The sequence below is a fragment of the Rattus norvegicus genome (assembly GCF_036323735.1).
Source record: "Rattus norvegicus strain BN/NHsdMcwi chromosome Y unlocalized genomic scaffold, GRCr8 chrY_unlocalized_20, whole genome shotgun sequence".
Classification (NCBI taxonomy): domain Eukaryota; kingdom Metazoa; phylum Chordata; class Mammalia; order Rodentia; family Muridae; genus Rattus; species Rattus norvegicus.
This window is the reverse complement of record NW_026947379.1, coordinates 314145-337118: the sequence shown is the minus strand read 5'-3', so window position 1 is coordinate 337118 and position 22974 is coordinate 314145. Positions and strand designations below refer to the sequence as shown.

The 22974-nt window shown below is 38.0% G+C and overlaps 2 long non-coding RNA genes across 4 annotated transcripts in view; one reads left to right on the top strand and one right to left on the bottom strand.

Moving 5' to 3' along the window:
- Nucleotides 1–22974, top strand: part of LOC120099735 (uncharacterized) — a 64708-nt gene that overhangs the window by 475 nt on the left and 41259 nt on the right. Inside the window, exon 1 of one of the 3 annotated variants that reach the window (XR_010062167.1) lies at nucleotides 16176–17858. The exons of 1 other annotated variant lie outside the window; for it this stretch is intronic. This is a non-coding gene — a long non-coding RNA (uncharacterized LOC120099735). Of the gene's footprint in view, nucleotides 1–16175; nucleotides 17859–20898; nucleotides 21490–22974 lie in introns of those variants that run through there. One more of the 3 variants, XR_010062168.1, reaches the window with a different exon arrangement.
- On the bottom strand, nucleotides 10303–15776 carry LOC134484640 (uncharacterized). Its single transcript, XR_010062169.1, has 3 exons — nucleotides 15663–15776; nucleotides 14322–14380; nucleotides 10303–10554 (listed from the first exon to the last, which is right to left on the bottom strand). It is a non-coding gene; the product is annotated as an uncharacterized LOC134484640 (long non-coding RNA).

Below are 22974 nucleotides of genomic sequence, written 5' to 3'. Positions count from 1 at the left end.
CTATAGTGCAGTCTGAGAAGCAGCATTGCTATTAGGTGACACATCATCATCTCAGTCTTCCCACTAATATTTCCACTGACCACCACTTTACTTTTCTGAGTCAATAGGTATGATTAGCTGTCAGTTTTTTCTTCTTTTATTTCTTTCATTTTTTTATGTTTTAGCAATTTTATTGCTTTTTTTAACTTGATATTTCTATATTTACATTTAATGTTATTTCATTTCCCATTTTCCTACCCAAAAGGTTCCTACCCGTATCCTTCCCCTTTCTTCTCTAACCCCCCCCCCCAACTGTGCCTTCACATTCCCTTCAACTTGGAGACAAACCTAGAGAGGAGCAATAGCTTCGGCTTCCATTCATGATGAACAAGGTCATCCTCTGCCACATGCAGTTTGATCCATAGTTCTGTCTGTGTACATTCACTGAATATTGGTCTAGTATCAGAAAGCTCTGGGTCATTGACATTGTTGTTCTTACGGGATTTTAAGCTCCTTCACCTCTTGTAATCCTTTCTCAAAATCTGCCAGCAAGAAGTCTGTTTCAGTTCACTGGTTTGCTCTAGCATTAACTTCTGTAGTTGACATGATCTACCTGTGTCTCTCAGGAAATATCTATGTCCAGTTGCTGGCAGATTGCCCTTTTTAGCGACATCAATCTTATCTAGTTTTGGAGGATATATACATATACATATATCCTCTTTTAGGTGGCTCCAAGAACTATGTGGTTGGGTGGAGGCAACATGGATTCTGAGCAACTAGGTCAAGAATATAGAGTTCAGAAACGACAGTGCCAAATAAACTCCCTCCTGTTCTTATGAACCAATTGAAGTTGAGGTTTCACTTGCTCTCAAGCCATTCTTCTTTCTGCCCATCCCCCAGTATCTTATGTTTGGCCTTCAGAGAAATAATGGTAAAATGTATGACCCTCAAGTCTAGCAATGGGAACACAAAAAGGTAGATCGTGTAGTACCGATATTAAAAAGTACTAGAAACTGAATTCCATAGTTGTTTTGTCCTTTGCTTTTTTGAAAATTAAATTGGACACAGAAGTTTTGAGTACACATACAGGAATATTAATAAAGTATCTTATCATTGAATGTACAATGAGAAAGTGAAATACAATATTCATTCAGTTAAGGTCTGTAGGCAAAATTCTGGCCTTTGGGAAATAGAGAAATCCTGGGATATGAACTGTGTATCACAGGAATGAACCTGGGAAACAAAAATTATCTAGAAGTATCTCCTCCACTCTATATTCCTAATTCGTTTCAAGCCATGCTAAGCCCCTGACTAACTTTGTCCATTCAGAATATATAACCTCTAATGAAGCAAAGAGAAATCGCTAGCTTTAAAGAGATGAAGTATGTAAAGGTTTCCACTGTTAGACAGGAGAAACTCCTGGAAATTGCACTCCAAATCTGTTCAATGTAAGGAAAGCTGTTTAGCAGGTAGGCCATGGCAGTTCTCAGTGACATCATCATTAGGACTCCCAGAAAAATCTCTTGTATCCTGGAGAGACCTCGCTTCTTCTGTGATGTCACCATTGTTGTACTGACTGCAACTGCCTATCAGATATTGCTTCAGTACCTTTGGGTCTTCAAATTGGCATCTAATGCATTGTAAATAGCCATTTGGGAGGGCAAACATAGAGGATGAAGTGATCAGACATGGGGTGTAGAAGGTGACCTTCTGTCTAGGTATAAAAAGAAGAAACACGTGGTCAATGGGAAAGATCCTTGAGTCTTGGGTAGGTGTTGAGTAGGTTCACTGAAGAGATAGCCTTGATCTGAGCTTTCCACATATGGGAATCAGGAGCTGGGAGCCCCTCAGAAGCATCTGGACTTCCCTGCTTGTTATTTTTCTTGGTAGTCAGTTAGTTTATATAATTCATTTCTTTATCCCCAAAGCCAGGTATTGGGAAGGGCACTCTAGTTTTTCCTGAGAGCTCATAGCTTTTATCCTTTTGTCAAAAAGGAAAAGGTCCTAACAGAAAAGGTAAGGCAAATATTTTGTCTTCTGCACAGAGTAAATTCCTCCATGCATTGTATTCTAATAATGCAGTTTGTGTCTGGCACTGATAGCTGGAAGGGAGAAGTGCTTCTAGATGAGACTTCATCATATAAGTCTTTCAACTAGTAATACTCTGACTACCATTCCCTGACAGTGACCCCTTAAAATTCTGAGTCAATAGGTGTGAATAGCTGGAAGATTTCTTTTCTTTCATGTCTTTCATTTTTTTTAAAATTTTTAACTAATTTTATTGCTTTTTTAATTGGATATATCTAAATTTTCATTTAAAATATTTCCATTCCCAGTTTTCTGACTGAAAGATCCCTTACCGGTCCTCCTACACTTCTCTTATAACCACCCTTACTGCCCCTGGATATTCCCTTGAACTGGGAGTCAAAGCTAGGCAGAACCACGGGTTCTCCTTCCATTATCACCCAACAAGGCCATCCTCTGCAACATATGCAGTAAGAGCCATAGGATTGTTCATGTTCATTGTTTGAATATTGGTCTACTACCAGAAAGCTCTGTTTCATTGGCATTGTTGTTCTTATGGGTTTGAAAGCACCTTCAACTCTTCTAATCCTTTCTCAAAATCTACCAACAAGAAGTTCGTTTTCGGTTCACTGGTTTGCCACTAGGGTTCATTTTGTGGTTCTCCCTGCAGTTTTCTGTGTTTGATGCAAATTCAACTGCCCCAAAGTCAGGTGCATAGTCCTGTACTCAGAACTCAGGTTACTTCACAAGAACTACCTCCCCATTGAATGTGTAAAGTATAAGTGAGTGGCAGGAACAGGATAGAAGGAGGGTTAATTTGTGAGGAGAAGGAAGAATGGTCAGTAGAGATGTTTGAAGGAAGAGGAGGACACTAGAGGAAAAAAGAGGATTGTAATATGACAGAGTGAGAAGCCATGGCAGGTGAATTTAAGATTCTGCTCTGTGTATTTACAAGTCGTTTTTAATATTCATAAGGGATGGGTAGTACCCTACGTGGTGTGTTTAAGTGGGCAAATATATCTAATCAACTAAATCAAAGATTATTGTGCTGTGTGTTTTTTATGTGAGGGTTTGAGTATGGAAGAGTGTGTGACGGCATGAAACACTGTGTAGCTGAGGACTGGGAAGGTGTTTATGCCAAGATATCTAGCAGAGAATTTCAGACACTTCGGTGCCAGAGTTAGCAGGATAAAACAAAAATTTACTTTTTATTTTTATAGTTTTACAAGAATACAGTCACTTCCGTATATAATATGCTCTAGCTGTGTTTCTGAGGAAAAATCTATATTTGGTTCCTGGCAGAAAGCACTTCTTAGATTCATCAATCTTATCAGGTTTTGGTGATATATATGTAGGAGGCTCCTTCTGCTGCTTGGGTAGGGGGAATTTTCATATGGATTCTGTGTAACTAAGTCAAGAATGTAGAATCCACAAAGGACAATGCCAAATAGATTCCCTCCTGTTCTTATGAACCTATTGAATTTGAGGTTTCAGTGGACCTCAAGCCATTCCTCTCACATTCCTTCCTCTTCTATCTTATTATTCCTCAAGAAAAAATCATGGTAAAACATCCACAACCCTCTAGTCTGGCCATGGGAAAACAGTGAGGTAAATAATACAGAACAGTTATCAAATGGGACTAGAGAACCTAATTCTATAGTCCATGTTGGCCTTCGCTTTACTGATATCTGGTAATTTTGGGATAAAATAAGGACTTGGGAGTTTATCATTTCAAGTAGCTACACAATATTTACACTGTTATACTCATTCTATAACTGGGCCACCTTTCTTGCCAAAATCTTTGCAGAAAATGGAATTGGAAAACAATTTTTGAGTACAAATTCAGCAATATTTATTAAGTCCCATATCGATAAATGTACATTAAGAAAGTGAAATACAATATTCATTCAATTGAAGGTCAGTAGGGAAAATACTGGCCTTTGGGAAATAGAGAAAACCTACAAAATTGTACTGTATTTCAAAGATTGTACCTGGGAATAAAGTTAATATCCAGAAGAATCTCCTCCACTCCATGTTACAAAATCTTTTCTACCCATTCCAAGCCCTTGACTAACTTTTTCCATTCAGAGCATGTATCCACTAATAAAGCAAAGAGAAGTGTCTAACTTTAGAGAGATGGAGTACATAAAGATTTCCACTGAATCTCAGGAGACATAACAGGAAAGGGCACCCTCAAATCTGATCAATGTAAGGAAAGCTGTTTAGCAGGTAGGCCATGGCAGTTCTCAGAGACATCATCATTAGGCCCTGCCTGAAAAATCTCTTGTAACCTGGAGAGCTTTATCTTCTTTTTTGATGTCTCTAGTGTTGTCAAGTCTGCATCTGCCTCTCAGGTATTCCTTCAGTACTTCTAGGTTTTTGTAATTGGCATCTAATTCAAAGTAAACAGCCATCTGGGAGTTAGAACAAAGAGGATGAAGAGATCAGAAATGGGGAGAAGAAAGCTGCCCTTCTGTCTTGGTCAAAAAAAAAAAAAAGGAAAAAATATGTGTGCTTGGGAAAGCCCAGTGATGCCTCGGTAGGTTTTGAGTGGTATTGCTTAACAGATAGCATCGATCTGAGCGTCCCACATATGGGAATCAGGAACTGGGGTCCTCTCAGAAGCATCCGGACTTCTCTGTTCTTATGGTTCCTGGAATTCAGAGAGTTTATATCATTCATATCTTTATTGCAAAAGCCAAGTGATGGGAAGGGCACTGTTGTTTTCCTGAGAGCAAATGACCTTTATTCTTTTTCACAAGAAGAAAAAGGACCTACGGAAGAAAGGAAGGAAAATTATTGTGTCTCTTGCTCAGAGTAAACTCCTCCATGCTCCTGTTTCTTATATTTTGCCTTAAGAAAGAATCATGATAACACATCTACAGCCTTCAAGTCTGGCCATGGGAACACAGTAAGGTAGATCGTGTAGTACCGATATCAAATATGACTAGAGAACAGAAATGTATAGTCCATGTGGACATTTGCTTTATTGATGTCTGGTACTTTTTGGATAAAATAAGGATTTGGGACTTTATCATTTGAAATAGGTACACAGTATTTGCACTGTTATACTCACTCTATAGCTGGGCCCACGTCATTGCCAAAATCATTGCAGAAAATGGCATAGTAAAACAGGATTTTTGAGTACACATTCAGGAATATTTATAAAGTCCCCTATCAAGGAATGTACAAATGATAAGTGAAATACAATATTCAATCACCTAAAGGTCTGTAGGGAATATACTGGGCTATACAAGGCAGAGAAAACTAGAAAATTGAACAGTATATCACAGGAATGGACCTGGAATTAAGTCCTCCTCTCCAAGTTCCCAGATCATTTCTACCCATACCAGGACCCTGACTAACTTTCTACATTCAGAGCATGTAACCACTATGGAAGAAAAGAGAAGTCTCTAGCTTTATAGAGATGGAGTAATAAAGTTTTCCCCTGTGTCACAGGAGACATACCTGGAAACGGCACTCTCGAAACTGCTCAATGTAAAGAAAGCTGTTTAGAGGTAGGCCATGGAAATTCTCAGTTATATCATCATTAGGCCCTCCATGAAAAAATCTCTTGTATCCTGGAGATCCCTAGTTTCTCCTATAATATCATGTTGTCATGTCTGCAATGCCTCTCGTATATTCCTTCAGTACCTATAGGATTTAGTAATTGGCCTCTAGTTCAGAGCAAACAGCATTTTGGGAGTGAGAACAAAGAGGATGAAAAGCTAAGAGATGGGGAGAAAGAATATGGCCTTCTGTCTTGGTATAAGGAAAAGGAAGAAATATGTCGACCCTGGGAAATCTCACTGAGTCTTTGGTAGGAGTTGAGTAGGTACGTTGAAGAGATACAACTGATCTGATCCTTCCACACATGGGTTCAGGAGCTTAGAACCTGTCAAAACTAACTGGACTTCCCTGCTTCTAGTGATTCCTTGAACTCAGAGAGTTTATATCATTAATATATTTATCACAAAAGCCAGGTGTTTAGTAGGGCACTGTCCTTTTCCTTAGAGCTCATGCCTTTTATTTTTTTGCCCAAAAGAAAAGGGTCCTAAAGAAGAAGTGAAAGAAAATTATTGTGTCCTCAGCTCAGAGTAAACTCCTTAATTATTGGATTACCTATGGTGCAGTTTGTGTCTGATACTGGTATTTGGGAGTTAGACATGTTTATAGTACATCATATCAGTCTTTTCACTAGGATTACTCTGACTGCCATTGCCTGATTGTGACCCTTTAAATTTCTCATTCAATATGTATGATTAGAAGGCAGTTTCCTTATCTTTAACTTATTTAATATTTATTATTTTTAGCAAGATTTTTTTTGCTTTTTTAATTTGATTTTCCATATTTACATTTCAAATATGTTTGCCTTTCCCAGTTTCCTGTCCATAAGATCCCTAACCAGTCCCCCTACCCTTCTTGTATAATCCCTCTTATTGCTCTTTGAAATTCCCTTGAATTGGTAATAAAACCTAGTTTAGACCAAGGGCATCTCCTTCCATTGGTGCACAACAAAACCATTCTCCGCTACATATGAAGTGGGAGCCATAGTTCTATCCATGTACAATCTTTGAATATTTGTATACAACCAGAAAACTCTGGTTCGATGGCATGGTTTTCCTTATAGGATTAAAAGGTCCTTCAGCTGTTGTAACCCTTCACAAAATCTACCAACAACAAATGGGTTTTCAGTTTACTGGTTTGCCACTAACATTCACTTCTGTATTTGACATGCTCTAACTGTGTCTCTCAGGAAAGACCTATATTTGTTTCTTCTAATCATGCAATTCTAAGATTCATACATCTTATCTATTTTGGTGGCTAATATATCTATCTATATCTATATCTATATCCATATCTATAATCTGTATATCTATATATCTATATATCCATATATCTATATAACTATATATCTATATATCTATATCTGTATATGTGTTTATCTATATATCTATATATCTACATATCATCTATATATACAAATATATATCTATATCATCTATATACACACATTTATATGTATATACACACACACACATATATATATATATGTACATATATATATATATATATATATGTAAATTATAGCTACGAAGTTAGATGGAATTTTAACATGGATTCTGGGATACAAGATCAAGAAAGTAGAATCCACAAATGACAGTTCTATATAGACTCTCTCCTGTTCTTATGAACCTAATGAAGCTGAGGTTTCACTGGACCACACTCTATTCCTCATCCTGCACATCCTCCTGAATCTTATGCTTGGTCTGAAGAAAGGATCAGGGTAAAACATCAAAAACCTTCAAATCTTGTCATGGGAACATAGTAAGGTAGATAATGCAGAACTGATATCAAATGGGACAAGGGAACCAAATTCTATAGTCCATGCTTTCCTTTGCTTTAATGATGTCTGGAAATTTTTGGATAAAATAAGTGTTTGGGAGTTTATCATTTGAAGAAGGTACACAGTATTTACACTCTTATACTCACTCTCTAGCTGTGCCCCCTTTGTTGACAAAGTCATTGCCAATATTGAATTGGAAAACAGAATTTTTGAGTACACATTCAGGAATATGTATAACGTCCCCTCTCAAGGAATGTAGACAAAATAGTTAATACAATATTTATTCAATTGAAGGTCTGTAGGGAAAATACTTGCTTTGGAGATACAGAGAAAACCTAGGAAATTGAAGTGTATGTCACAAAAATGGACCTGGGAATAAAATTATTATCCAGAAGAATCTCCTCCACTCCATGTTCCTAGATCTTTTCTTCCCATGCCAAGCCCCTAACTAACTTTCTCCATTCAGAGAATGTAACCCCTAATGAAACAATAGAAGTACTTAGCATTGGAGAGATGTAGTATGTAAAGATTTCCACTGTGTCACAGGAGACTCTCATGGAAAAGACACCCTCGAAATTGGTCAATGTAAGGAAAGCTGTTTAGCAGGTAGGCCATGGAAGTTCTCAGTGACATCATCATTGGGTCCTGCCTGAAATATTCTTGTATTCTGGAGAGCCCTAACTGGTTCTGTGATGTTTCTAGCATTGTCCTGACAGCAACTGTCTCTCGGATATTCCTTCAGTACCTCTAGGGTTTACTAATTGGCCTCTAATTTAGAGTAAACAGCCATTTGGGAGGGAGAAGAAAGAGGATAAAGAGAATAGAGATGGGGAGAAGGAAGCTGGCCTTATGTCTTGGCATAAAAGAAAAGAAAAACTATGTGGTTCTTGTGAAAACACCCTGGGAAGATGGCTTTAGTTCTTTTGTTCTATGGGTTAACCAAGCTCATGGAGAAGTTGCTGAACATCCTAAAGACCTTTGGGCAGATGATAAATATTCTAGATACCCCTTTTTAGATTTTGATGATCCTGGGGATTCTGTTGCTGATGGTAAATGTTTCCCAGGAAGAGTCATAGAACCAGATTGATTTTTTTGATGCTTTAGAGGACATGGAATTTTTCTGATATACTTGGGCTAATGGCACAAGGTCTAAATGATTTTTTTTTCGATGTGGACTTTCCATCATACCTTTGGAAATATAAAAAGTGTTATTGTATTTTGGAGTATAATTTTCACAATGACAAATTACTTTGAGGATGGAGAACACTTTCTGGAACCCTAGAGAGGGGTGAAGAAATTCCCTGAAACCCTAGGGCAGATTGGTGAACATGCCTTTTTGGTAGAAGGCGGAGGTACTTGAGCATCCTGGGACAATATGGTATATCCAGCATGCCCTTGTAAGGATTGGCAGATTTCCACAATTCCTTCATCATTTTTGGAAAATTTCAAGACCCTTTGGACAGATGGAGAACGTGTGGGACTCACGTGAGGAATGTTCTAGCTTTTGGTGTCTCTTTGGCAGCAGAAGATGGCAAAGGATCCCTTTTGGCAGAAGGGGTAATGTTGAAACTGTCTTCCTTAGAGGAGAAATTTCTCAAGAGTCCATCAGAAGGTTCAAATCTTAACCCTTTGTTTCTAGAAACTGGATGCCTGTGGTCCATTTTGGTAGAGGGAGAATGTTGACTATTTCTCCCCAGAGTGGACATGTGAAATAAATCTACTTGGGTAGATGGAGATAGTTGTAAAGCATGTTTTTCAGATGCAGTAGATCCTAAGACATCCTTCTCAGATGAGGAAGGTCTTAATGTACTGTGTATATGTTTAGAAATGCTGACTGTGATATCAGAATGGGGGGTAGGTATTAGAACTACCTCAGAAGATGTGACCTCTCCTAGAGCATCATGGACATATGTGAGGGGGCTGAGAGCCTCATGATCAGATAAGGATGTTTCTAGATATTTTTGTGTAATTGAGGAAGTTCCAAAAAAAATTTCTTCTGCTGGAGAAGTGGAAATAGAGTTCTGTGTAGAAGTGACAGGTTCCAAAGCCTGACTGGTAGGCAAAACAGGGTCCAAGGCCCCTTCAGAATATAAGGTAAAATCCAAAGTCTTTGATGTACTTTGCAGATGTTTTGGGCCCGATTTTGGGTATAAAAAAGGACTGGCAACCATTTGTTCATATTTGTAAGAGTGCGTAGCATCTTCTGAATTTGGGGAAGATGGCCTGATCTTGAGGAGATAAGGAAGTTCAAATAGTCCCCCGTGAAACCTGCAGAGGTCATATGCATTCTTTTGCACAAATGGAAAACAAGGAATCAATTTCCTCAGATATCAAGGATGCTACAGCCACTAGTGTTTGCATTTCATGTTCCACCACTCCTGGTTCACATACAGTTGGATCCATAATGTTCTCTACAGATGGAATATGTCCAAGAAAATCTTTTGTATATGTGTCACATCAACCAGCCTTTCCTAAGATGTGGCTGTGGGTAGAATTCCTTTAGTAGATATTTCTTGTCCCACCGTCTCTTAATGAGATAGAGTACTACTCAGAGAATCCTGCTTAGTTTTGGAAAATTCTAGCTTCTCTGATGTATATGTGAAAATTTTGGAGCCTCTCCTTTTGGACAGTATGACCTAGAGTCCCCTGTGGAGAAAGGGGATATTTACTCTTCTCCATACATTGTGTAAATATTGAGTCTGAGGTAATGTCTCTCTTTTTCTCTGAGCTGTGTTCCCTGTAGTGCAAAATGCTGGGTCCTCATTCCATATCCAGTTTGCTAATTTGTGTCTTTTTAGGGGGCAATTGTGTTCTTTGATGTTTAGATATATTTAGGAATAGTGATGGTTGCTTTCTGTTTTTTCATAATTTGAAGTTAGTTTATGTTTGTGTGCTTCTCCTCTCTGTTTTGTTGAGAAAAGTTTAATTTCTTTCTTTATCTATGGTTTTACTTGCCACAATGTGTTGGACTTTGCCATTGATTATCCTTTGTAGGACTGGATATGTGGAACGATACTGTGTAAATTTGGTTTTGTCATGGAATATCGTGAAACCCGTTAAGCTCCTCTGCTTCTCCAGCCCTTCCCTCAGCTCTCCAGTGGAACTCACTGAGCTCCATCCAATGTTTGGCCGTGCATCTGTGCAGCTGTTTCAGTCGGCTGCTCCATTGTGCCTTCCAGAGGAAAATAATGCTACCCTCCTGTCTGCAAACACAAGAAAAGACCATTAATAATGTCAGGGTTTGCCGTCTGCCCATAGGATAAGTCTCACATCCGGCCACTTATCCTTTGACAATTCCCTCATTTCCTCTTCCATCTCTGTCCCTGTGTTTCTTATAGAGGGGGCAATTTCTGGGTCAAAATTTTGGGGGTGGTTTGTGTCCTTAACCTTCCACCATAGGTCCTCCGTGGCTACGGAAAGTGACCATTTCAGTATCTGTATCCCCATTGCTACGAGTCTCAGCTAAAGTCACCCTCATCGATGCCAGGGTAGCCTCACCCATCCCAGATTGCAGGCAAATCATAGAGATAGCACCAACCCTGGACAGTCACTGATTTCAGTTTATTCTCTTGGCTCTCTGTCCCTTTTGCACGCCTCTCCCAAGAAATGATTCTCAAACCCCATATCCCTTCCCATCCCCTCAGCCACCCAATCCTTTCCTTCCATCTGCCTCCTCTCATTATTTTATTCCTCCTTCTGAGTGAAATCAAAGCATTTTTCTTGGATCTTTCTTCATGTTTAGCCTCTTTGGTTCTGTAGATCGCAGCGTGTGAATTCTGTACTTTATGGCTAATACCCTCTTTTAATCACTTAAATTTAATCATGTACATGTTACTTTGGGTCTCAGTTACCTCATTCAGAACAATACTTTCCCATTCCATCTACTTGACCGCATCTTCACAATGTCCTTATTTTTCATAGCTGTGTAGTATTCCATAGTGTAAATGAACCACATATTCTGTAGCCATTCTTTCATTGAGGGGCATCTCGGTTATTTCTATTTTCTACTCATTATGAAGAATGAAGCTAGGAACATGATGGAGCACGTGTCTTTGTGGTATGGCAGATGTCTTTTCAGACATAAGGCCAGGAGTAGTACAGCTAGGTCTATAGGAAGAATATTCCTCGTTCTTTCAGAATCCACTGAATAGATATGCAATGTCATTATTCAGTTTTGATCTTCCCCGGCAAACGGTATTTGTATCCTTATATTTATCAGCTTCCTCAAAGGAGGATGCCTCTAACTAGACCTCTATCATGTATTAAGGAGATCGCATATGAACCTTCTGTCTATTTTAATTGTTCAGTAAATGCTAGAGCCTATGACAGGGAGCCAGAGAGGAAATTTGATAATGGAGGGTGGAGGATGGGGTTAGGTAGAGAGTCAGAATAGGGTAAGAGAGGTATAGTATTATTACTATATAATAATTTAATATACTAACATAATATATAAATATTAATTATATTGAATCATGATATTAATATTTAATAATTTAATATATTAATGTACTATATCTTTATTTATTATTTATTATAATAATATAATTCAATATATTAATATACTAGAGTAATATTTATTATATATTAGCATAACTTTGATATATAACAATTTAAAATGTTAATATAGTATATTAATATTACTTATATTATTATAATGTTAGTATATAATAATTTAATATATTAATTTATTATATAATATTATATATATGTATATACACACACACACATAAATATACTGCATGCTATGCAACATCCACAAAGTTAACTCCAAGTGAGCTCGCATGTTAATGGGAAATCCTGAGGGTAGAATATTTTTTTTTCAGTTTTGTTTGCTTATATGGTGGATCACTTTGATGGGTTTACCTAGATTGATCCACTCCCGCAACCTCAAGAGGAAGCCTACATGATGGCACTGAATGGCGGTTTTGATATGCCCTTGGATATTATTTTGGAACATTTTACCTAGTAATTTTTCCACCAATGTTCGTAAGGGAAATTCGTCTGAAATTCTTCCTTGTTGAGTCGTTTGTGATTTAGGTGTCAGGGTGACAGTGGTGACATGGAATCAGTTTGGCTATTTTCCTCCTGTTTCTGTTTTTTGGAGTAGGTTGAGAATTCTTTGAAAATCTGGTAGGAGTCTGTACTCAAACAATCTGGCCCTGGGGCTGTTTCAGTGGGGAAACTTAATTACTGTTTGTGTCTCTTTAGTTGTTATAGAGCTATTTACATAGTTTATCCTACCTGAATTTACCTGTGATCAGTGTAATCAGTCTACACAATCATTCACTTTGTTCAGAGCTTCTAATTTTTGAGACAGCAGGTATTTGAAGTGAGACCTAAAGATTCTGTGACTTTCATCAGTGTCCATTGATACGGCTCCCTGGTTCAATTCTGCTTTTGTTATTTGGATGATTTCTCTCAACCTATTAGATTATCTGTCTGTGTGTTTGTCTGTCAGGTTGATGTTCCAAGGAACCAACTCTTGGTTTTTTTTTTTTTTTTTTTTTTTTTTTTTTTGATCTTTGTATTCTCTTTGTTTCTGATGGATCACTTTCACCCCGAGTCTGATCATTTCTTGCTGTCTCCTCCTTTAATATGTATTTGCTTCTTTTTATTTTAGAGATTTAGGGTGTGCTGTGAAGTTGCTAGTGTGTGGTCTCTCCGGTTTCTTTATGAAAGTGCCCAGTGCTGAATATGCAAGTTCCTCTTAGCACTACTTTCCTTATGTCCCTTAAGTTTGAAGAAGCTGTGCCTTCATTTTCATTAAATTCTAGGAACCCTTTTTGTTTTTCATATCTTCTCGGAACTGGTTGTTTTTCAATTGCGAGCTACTTAATTTCAATGAGTTCATACACTTTTTCTTATTGTTGAAGTCCAGTTTTAATCCGTGGTGATCTGAAAGATCCAATGGTTAGCACAGTCTTTCTGTATCTGTTCTGGCTTGTTTAGAGTGGGAGAACATGGTCAGTTTATGATAAGGTTCCATGAGGTACTGAAAAGAAAGAGTGTACTTTTGTGTTCGAGTAAACTATTCTGTAGATATCATTGAGGTCAATCTAATTGAACCCCGTATTAGTTACATCATTTATATTTTTTTAGTTTCTGTCTCAATGGCCTGTCCTTGGTGAGAGTGGGACATTGATGTTCCCCACTACTAATATTTGAGGTTCGATGTGATATTTAAGCTTCAGGAATATTTCTCTCACCAATGTTGCTGCTTTTGTCTTTGACACATAGACATCCAGAACTGAGATGACATTTTGGTGGATTTTTCTTCTGAAGCATATGAATTGTCCTTCCCCATCTGTTTTGATTACTTTTGGTTGAAAGTCTGATTTGCCGGATGTTAGAATGGCTACACCATCTTGTTTCTTGTGTCCATTTGCTTGGAAAACTTTGCCGATCCCTTAGTCTGAGGTTGTGTCTATCTCGGCTGCTAGATTGTGTTTCTTGAGTGCAAAAGAAGGATGGATCCTGTTTTTAAATCCACTGTATTAGCCTGTGTCCTTTTACTGCTGAGTAGAGGCCATTAATGCTTAAAGGTATTAATGAGAAGTGATATTTAGTTCATGCTATTTTGATGTTACAGGAGCAGTGCTTTTTCTTTGCTTGCATGTTTTTTGGTTTTTGTTTTTTCGATTGGGATGTTTGAGTGTTTTTGTGAGTATTAGATCTGTTCTGTAGGGTGCATGATTTTTTTGTTTGCATGTTTTTGTTTTTGTTTTTTTGGAGAGCTGTAAGAGTATGCGTGAGAATATGAGATCCCTTCTGTTGGTTATGCTATGTAATTATTAATATCTAGTGGGAGGCAGGGACGGTTCAATTTCTTAAAATCCATCAATATAATCTACTATATAATGAGACTGAAAGAAAAAAAAAATCACATAATAATCTCATTAGGTGGTGAAAAAACTTGCAAAAATATTCCAACCCCTCTTCATGTTAAAAGCATCAGAGAGATCAGTGATACCAGTCCTATGCAGAAACATAATAGAAGCAATGGACAGCAAGCCAGCACGCAACATCAACCTAAATGGAAAGAAACATAAAGAAATTCCATTAAAGTTAAGGACAATGTAAGGATGCCCACACTTCCTACTCAGTATAGTATTTGAAATTCTATCCAGGTTAAAAGCATGGTTCAAATTTGGTTCTGAAATGGAGTATGGCCAAGGCCTGTGAAGGAGGAATGGCGCACAGCTTTAGAACTCCTGCAGTATGGCCCACTCTTCTGCCCAGTCCCGTTGGACCTTGGAGAGTCAGGAACCCAACGAGGACTTCATGCAGAGTGTCACTCGGTTTTTGCACTAATATCTCTCTTAATCTAAGAAGTGCATGAAAATCCTCATGGAGCTTCACACCACTCAGAGGGCAGCGCCATTGGTATTTGCAATAACAGTGGTCAAGATCTTTTAGGATTTGCCTCTGGGGCAGATCAGTGCTTCCATCATTTCCCGAGGAAATGTAGAATGGTCAGCGACGACCGCCAACCTTAAAACACATTTGGAAAAGTAAATTGCTTGTGAAGCTGACTAAGACGTTGTCCCTACTGACTCTGAGGTAATAAAAAAATTATGTAACAGTTTGAGGTTTGGAAAGGCTGGGACCTTTTAAGGTCAGGGATCAAGAACAATGGCGGCACAGGCTAATGGTGTGACTGTCACAAAGGCTGAACTGTTGATGACTGATTTCTGTCCCAGGTTTAGCCTCAGTTCCTGATAGGTTTTAATAAGGATTGCCAATCACAGATGTGCATTCTGATCATTTAAAGCAGATATGACATTTTTATACAGATATTTAGATTTCTGTTTTTTTAAAGATTCTTGAGTACTGTTAAAGATAAATAATACAATATTTAAACATTTCTCTGTAAATTGAAATTGATTACTTATGATGTTACGTTGGCCTTGGGAGGAATTTGATTTCTTTAGGTGTACTATGTAATATTTGTTCTAATACAGTATTGGGTATCATTTTTTCAGCACTATGCAAGAAAATAAAACTAGAACATGATCACATTTGTGTAATATAATATTCAATAAATTAATGGTCTATATGGAAAATACTGCCTGTCGGGAAAAAGAGAAAACCTAGAAAATTGAACTGTATGTCACAGGAATGAACCTCGGAATAAAAATATTATCTAGAAAAATCTCCTATACTTTATTTTCCTAAATCATTTCTACCCATGCCAAGCCCCTGAACAACTTTCTCCATTCAGAGTAAGTAACCACTATTGAAGACAAGAGAAGTCTCTAGATTTAGAGAGATATAGTATGTAAAGGTTTCCACTGTGTCACAAAAGACTCACCTGGAAAAGGCACTCTCAAAATTGGTCAATGAAAGCAAAGCTGTTCAGCAGGTAGGATATGGAGGTTCTCAGTGACACCATCATTACTCCCTCCCTGAAAAATCTCTTGTAACCTTGAGAGCTCTAGCTCCTTCTGTGAGGTCATAAGTGTTGTTGTGACAGCACTTGCTTCTTAGATATTCCTTCAGTACCTCTAGGGCTTACTAATTGGCCTTTAATTCAGAGTGAACAGCCATTTTTGAGGGAGAAAAGGAGGATGAAGAGATCAGAGGTGGAAAGAAGGAAGATGCCCTTCTGTCTTGGTGTTAAAAAAGGAAGAAATATGTGGTCCATTGGAGAGCTAAATTAGTCCTGGGTAGGTTTTTAGTGGGTTCCCTGAAGAGACAGCCTTGATCTGAGTCTTCCACATATGGGAATCAGGAGATGGGAGCCTCTCAGAAGCATCTGGACTTCCCTGTTCTTATAGTTCCTGGAAGTCAGAGTGTTTATATCATTCATTTCTTTATTCCACAAGCCAATATTGGGAAGGGCACAGTTGTTTCCTGAGAGCTCATGACTTTTATTCTTTTTGTCATGAAGATAAAGTTCCTGAGGAAGAAGGGATGAACAAGTATTGTATTTTCAGCTCAGAGTAAACTCCTTCAGGCTTTGGATCCCTATAGTGCTGTTTGTGTCTGACACTGATATCTGGGATAGAGAAGTGCTTCTAGTTGAGATTTCATCATCTCAGTCTTTCAGTAGTATGACTCTACCATTTCCTTACAGTGACCCTTTACATTTCTGAGTCAATAGGTGAGATAAGCTAGCAGTTTCTTTTATTTTGTTTCTTCCATTTTTTTCATTTTTTAGCAAATTTTATTGCTTATTTAATTGGATATTTCTATATTAACATTTCAAATGTTATTTTCTTTCACAGTTTCCTGTCAATAAGACCCCTAACTGGTCCCACTACCCTTCTTCTATAACCTCCCTTACTGCACCTTGACATTCTTTGAACTGGGAGTCAAACCTGGGAAGGACAAAGTTCTTCTCCTTCCATTGGTGCACAATAGGGCCATCCTCTGTAACATATGATATTGGAGCCATAGTTCTGTCCATGCACAGAATATTGGATTAGTACCAGAAATCTCTGTTTCTTTGGAATTGCTTTTAGTATGGAGTTGAAAGCTCCTTCAATTTCTTTGGAGCGATGTCCTTGCCGTCCTCCAATGTTTATGTTATTATTATGGTTAGAATTAAGTATGACTATTTTCATGGAAAATCCCCACCCAGCTGCAGAATACTAATACACATCAGGTGGTCAAGAAAAATAATAATATTTCAAAGTTGTCCTGCTGACTAATAATATGACATACCTGTGACATTTCTGATATTATGTCAACATCAGCTGACTCCCTGACCACACCAATACTGTATCTTTGGCCTGAGTAAATGTTTCTTACTTCTCGCCTCCCTCTGTTACCCCTGTTATGGTATAAATTCATCCTTGGAGGAAAATAAAATTTTTGCCTTGATCAGACTCCTATCTTAACGTCCTTCTTTGCGACCCTTGTCCCCAATTCTATTCCTGGCACCCTCAGACCTCTCACTTACAAATGGCTACCAATGTGCAGCTCTTTGAAGATGTTCTTGAGGAGAACGTCTATCACTGTGAATAGGCTGGTCTGTCTTTTTGTTTGTGGAAGCCTTCGTTCCCCCTTGGAGCTTTTGCTCCCACCCCCGTCCCATCCCAGAGCTTTTGCTGAGTGATGGAACAAGCATTCTACAGTCATCTTTTGTGACATGTCTCAGGGAGTCACTCAGGACACAAATAGGGTTAAAATTTAAAAAAAAAATCTTAGATTTTGTAAAAATATTTGTCCATTGTTCCCCCATGAGGGAACAACTGATTCAAAAGATAGTACAGAGTTAGTGATTGTTTAATGGATGGGCTAACCCTTTTACTGAAGTCTACCCCCTGTAATGAATAAAAGTTGTGTGGTTTATGGGTACAAGGTTGGCTCTCCTTGTATGGATGAGCAACCTCACATATGTGGATTTAAAACCTTATACCCTCATGCTACTTCAGTGGTCACTTTGTCAATCTGTGCTCCGTGATTGTGCTCCAGAAGTGGTCCACTATGGGGTCTTACAACATTTTGGTCCATCACAGGGAACTCTGTTCCCTCCAGACCACAATTGGCGAAGAGATCAGAGGTAAGCTCAAGCAAATCTGTGTTTTGTGTTCTGTGTTACCTTCTGTTTTGTCTCTGTGTCATGTCTTGTTTTTGTTTCATGTTGACTTGTGTTGTCTGCCTCTGATGGCTGAAGTGTTTGAGTCACCACTGGAGAGGATTGAGAGTCCACTTGGTAGTCGCTATTGGTCCTGTTAGGGGCTTACGGCTGTGACAGGACGACTTGCTAGTTTTCACAGGCCATAGGCCCTAGAGGGTGCTCTAGGAGGAGAAAGGAATCTAGAGGACCCTCTAGAAACCCATTGCAATGCCCTTGAAGCCCTCCATTGTGTAGATGTTATTATTATTGTTAGAATTAACAATAGGTTCATGTTAACCTAGTTAACAATTAACTAGGTTCATGAAAAATCCCCAGCCAGCTGAAGAAGACTAATACAAATCTGGTGGTCAAGAAAAATAATAATATGATAATGTTGTCCTGCTGATTAATAATACGACAAACCTGTGAACTTTCTGACGTCCTTTCAACATCAGTTCCATAACCAAATGAATCCTGTGTTCTTGCCCTGCGTAAATGTTTCCTACTTCCCCCTCCCTCTGTAACCCCTGTGATGTTATAAATTCAGCCTTGGAGAAAAATAAAATAGATGCCTTTTTCAGGCTCTTGTCTTGGCATCCTTCTTGCGTCCTTTGTCCCACATTCTCTTCCAGGTACCTTCAGAACCCTCACTTACACAGCATTTGTAATCCTTTCTCAAAATCTCAACAGATCAGTTGTCAGTAAACTAGTTTGCCACTAGCATTAACTTCTGTATTTGATAAGTTTAGCTGTGTCTCCCAGGAAAGATCTATATCTGGTACCTGGAAGCATGTACTTCATTCATCAATCATATCTAGTTTTGGTGATATATATATATATATATATATATATATATATATATATATATATATATATAGTGTCTCCTACAGCAATGAGGTTAAGTAGAATTTTAGCATGGATTCTGAGCAAGTAGTTCAAGAATGTAGAATCCACAAATGACAATGCCAAATAAACTCCATCCTGTTCTTATGAACATATTGAAGTTGAGGTTTAACTGTACCTCAAGTCATTCCTCTCCCTGCCCATCCAAATGAATCTTATGTTTTGTCTGAAGAAAGAACCATGATAAAATATCCAAAAACCTCAAGTCTGGCCCTGGGAAAACCAAAGGTAGATTTATAGAACTTATATCTATTGGGACTACAGATCTGCTTTCTAAAGTCCATGTTGTCCTTTGCTTTACAGATGTCTCATAATTTTTGAATTAAATATGCATTTAGAGTTCATTATTTGAAGTAGGCACACAATATTTTCACTGTTCTGTTCACTCTATAGCTCTACCCCCTTTGTTGCCAATATCTGGGAGTAAGAGGTGCTTCTAATTGAGACTTCACCATCTCACTATTTCCAATATTATTTCTCTGACTACCATTCCCTGACATTGACACATTAGATTTCTCAGTCAACAGCTGTGTTTAGCTGGCAGTTTTCTTTTCATTTATTTCTTATATATTTTTTTATTTTTTTACAAATTTTATTTGTTTTTTTAATGTATATTTCAATATTCACCTTTATAATATTATTTCCTTTAAGAGTTTCCTCCCATAAGATCACTAACTGGTCCCTCTCCACTTCTTCTATAACTCCCTTACTGTCCCTTCTAATTCTCTTTAACTGTGAATCAAACCAAGGGAGTATCAAGTGGTTCTTCTTCCATTGGTGCCCAACAAGGCCGTTTTCTGCTACATATGCAGTTGGAGACATAGGTCTGTTCACGTTTAGTCTTTCAATATTAGTCTCATACCAGAAAACTTTGATTCATTAGCAATGTTGTTCTTATGGTGTTGAAAGTCCCCTCAGCTCTTGTTAGCCTTTCTCAAAATCTACCAACAAGAGGTCCATTTTCAGTTCACCGATTTACCAATAGCATACACTTTTGCATTTGACATGCTCTAGCTGTGTCTCTCACAACATAGCTATATCAGTTTTCTGGCAGAATGCACTTCTTAGCTTCATCAATTATAATTGGTGACAGATATATATATATATATATATATATATATATATATATATATATATATATATATATATATACACACACACACACTTTTGGTGCCTACAGCTTTTTGGTGGATGGAATGTTAACATGGATTCTGTGCAACTAGGTCAAGAATGTAGAGTTTACAATGACAATGTTAAATAGACTCTCTCCTGTACTTGAAGTTCAGGTTTCACTGTTCCTCAAGCTTTCTTTTTTTTTTTTCCTTTTTTTTTTTTTTTCTTTTTTTTTTTTTATTAACTTGAGTATTTCTTATATACATTTCGAGTGTTATTCCCTTTCCCGGTTTCCGGGCAAACATCCCCCTCCCCCCTCCCCTTCCTTATGGGTGTTCCCCTCCCAACCCTCCCACCATTGCCGCCCTCCCCCCATAGACTAGTTCACTGGGGGTTCAGTCTTAGCAGGACCCAGGGCTTCCCCTTCCATTGGTGCTCTTACTAGGATATTCATTGCTACCTATGGGGTCAGACTCTCAATCCTAAATATCTATGCCCCAAATACAAGGGCACCTACATCCTCAAGCTTTCTTAACCCTGCCAATCCTCCTGTTTCTTATATTTGGCTTTAAGAAAGAATCATGGTAAAATATCTAAAACCTTCAAGTCTGGCCATGGGAACACAGGAAGGTAGATAGTGTGGTAAAGATATCAAATGTGACTAGAGGTCGGAATTTATAGTCAATATGGTCCTTTGTTTTATTGATGTCTGGTAATTTTTGGATAAAATAAGGATTTGTGTGTTGATCATTAGAATTATGTACGAATATTTCCACTGCTATATTGACTCAATAGCCAGGCCAAGTTTGTTGCCGAATTCATTGCAAAAAAAAAAAAGGGAATTGGAAAAATGAAATTTTGAGTACACATGCAGGAATATATATAATGTCCCCTGTCAATGAATGTACCATCAGATAATGCAAAACAATGTTCACTCAATTAAAGGTCTATAGGGAAAATACTGGCACATGGAAAACTGAGGAAACCTAGGGAATAGAACTGAATGTCACAGGATTGGACCGGGGAATAAAATTATTCACCAGAAGAATCTCCTTCACTCCTTGTTCCTATTACTTTTCTAACCTTGCCAAGCCCCTGACGAACTTCTCCATTCAGAGCATGTAACCACTAATGAAGCAGAGAGAAGTCCCTAGCTTAGAGAGATGTAGAATGTAAAGGTTTCCACTATGTCACAGGAAACACTCCAGGAAAGGGCATCTCCAAATCTGGTCAATGTAAGGAAATCTGTTCAGCAGGTAGGCCATGGCAGTTCTCAGTAACATCATCATTAGGCCCTCCCTGAAAAATCTCTTGTAACCTGGAGAGCCCTAGCTTCTTCTGTGATGTCACAAGTGCTATTGTGACTGCAACTGCCTCTCAGATATTCCTTCAATACCTCTACGGTTTACTAATTGGCCTCAAATTCAGAGTAAACAGCCATTTGAGAAGGAGAACAAAGAGAATGAAGAGATAAGAGATGGGCAAAGAAGCTGGCCTTCTGTCTTGTATAAAGAAAGGAAGGAAGATGTGGTTTATGGGATAGCTCAGTGAGACATGGGTAGGCATTGAGTGGGATAACTGAAGAGAAAGCCTTTATCTGACCCTTCCACATATGGGAATATGGAGCAGGGAGCCTCTCAGAAGCATCTGGACTTCCATTGTTGTTATTTTTCTTGAAAGTCAGATAGTTTATATCATTAATTTCCATATCCCAAAAGCCAAGTGTTGGAAAGGGCAAAGTTGTTTTTCTGAGAGCTTATGGCCTTTGTCCTTTTGGGCCAGGAGGAAAAGTTCCTTAGGAAGAAGGGAAAGACAAGAATTGTGTCCTGAGCTCAGAGTAAACTCTTTCATGCTTTGGATTCCTATAGTGCAGTTTGTGTCTGTCACTGATATCTGGAAGAGACAAGTGCTTCTACCTGAGATTTCATCATCTCAGTCTTTCCACTAGTATTACTCTACCATTCCCTGTCAACGACACTTTAGATTTCTGAATGAATAGTTCTAATTAGCTGGCAGATTCTCTTCTTTTATTTCTTTCATTTTTTATCATTTTTTAACAAATTATATTGCTCTTTTAATTGGATATTTATATATTTACATTTAAAATATTATTTCTTTTCCCTATTTCTTGCCCATAAGATCCCTAATCGGTCCCACTCTCCTTCTTCTATAGGCTCACTTACTGCGCCTTCACATTCCCGTTAACTGGGATCAAAACTAGGGAGGACCAAGGGCCTCTCTTTTTATTGGGACCCAAACAGGTCATCCTCTGCTACAGATGCAATTGAGTCCGAGGTCTACCCATGTATAGTCTTTGAATATTGGTTTAGTGTATATATATATATATATATATATATATATATATATATATATATATATATATATAATTTCTTGGTTCCTACAGCTGTAACATCATGTGGAATTTTAATTTGGATTCTGAGCAACTAGGTCAAGAATGTAGAATCCACAAATGACAATGTCAAATAGACTCCCTCCTGTTCTTTTGAACCTATGGAAGATGAGGTTTCACTGGTCCTCTAGCCGTTCTTCTCCCTGCTCATCCTCCATTATCTTATGTTTGGCCTTAACAAAGAATCATGGTAAAACATCCAACCCTCAAGTCCTGCACAGGAACACATTAAGGTTGCTATTGTAGTACTGATATCAAATGGGAATAGAGAAATGAATTCTATAGTCCATGTGATCCTTTGCAGTATTGATGTCTAGTAATCTTTGGATAAATTAAGGATTTGGGAGTTTATCATTTGAAGTAGGTACACAATGTTTACACTGTTATACTCACTCTAGAGCTGGGCCCACTTTGTTGCCAAAACCATTGCAGAAAATGGAATTGGAGAACTGAATTTTTGAGTACACATTGAGGAATATTTATAAAGTCCCCAATCAAGGATTGTACAATAAAAAAGTGAAATACATATTTATTCAATTAAAGGTCTGTATGCAAAATAATGGCCTTTGGGAAACAGAGAAAACCTAGAAATTTGAACTGTATGTCACAGTAATAAAACTGGGAATAAAAATA